Raw genomic sequence first — 781 nt, 5'->3', positions numbered from 1 at the left:
CCTAGGATTAATATTATAAACCCTAAGATTAATATATAAAACCTAAGATTAAAAGTATAAACCTAGGGGATTATAAACCCTAAACAAAATATTAGAAACGAGAATAAAACTTAAACCCTAAATCCAATATTATAAACCATAATTTATATAATGTCATAATGCGACATTAAATAAATTTCAATGTAATGTATCATTGTGACAAAATGATTGTCATGTTGCGTGTTCCATTGCGATGATGCTTATCACAATGTGATGTTGCTTGTCACACTACGATTAATAAACCCAAGGGATTAATGTTATAAACCCAAGGGAACAATATTAAATGCAAGGATTTATATCATAAGCCAAAGGGATTGTAAATTGCAGGATTAATATTATAAACCCTATCACTATAAACTAGAATAAACCCTAAACCCTAAACCCAATATTATAAACGAGAATATTAAACCTTAATTTATTCAATGTCATAATGTGATATTGAATAAAGTGCAATTTAATGTATCATTGTGACATTGATTGTCAAACTGTTTGTTGCATTACGACCATACTTGTCAAACAACGACATTAGATATATTTATGTACCATTCCAATGTCACAATGTTAAACCATAAAATTAAATCAATTATTATAAACCCTAACATTATAAAGCCAAACATTATAAAATCTAAGATTAATATTATAATCCCTATGATTAATATTATAAAGCCTATGATAAATATTATAAATCGTATGATAAATATTATAAACATTATTATTAATATTAATATTATAAAACCTTGCA

This window comes from Pinus tabuliformis, chromosome 2_2, assembly GCF_031772625.1.
Source record: "Pinus tabuliformis cultivar Carrire ecotype Pingquan chromosome 2_2, CPIR1, whole genome shotgun sequence".
Lineage (NCBI taxonomy): Eukaryota > Viridiplantae > Streptophyta > Pinopsida > Pinales > Pinaceae > Pinus > Pinus tabuliformis.
Note: the sequence above shows the minus strand (reverse complement) of the source record.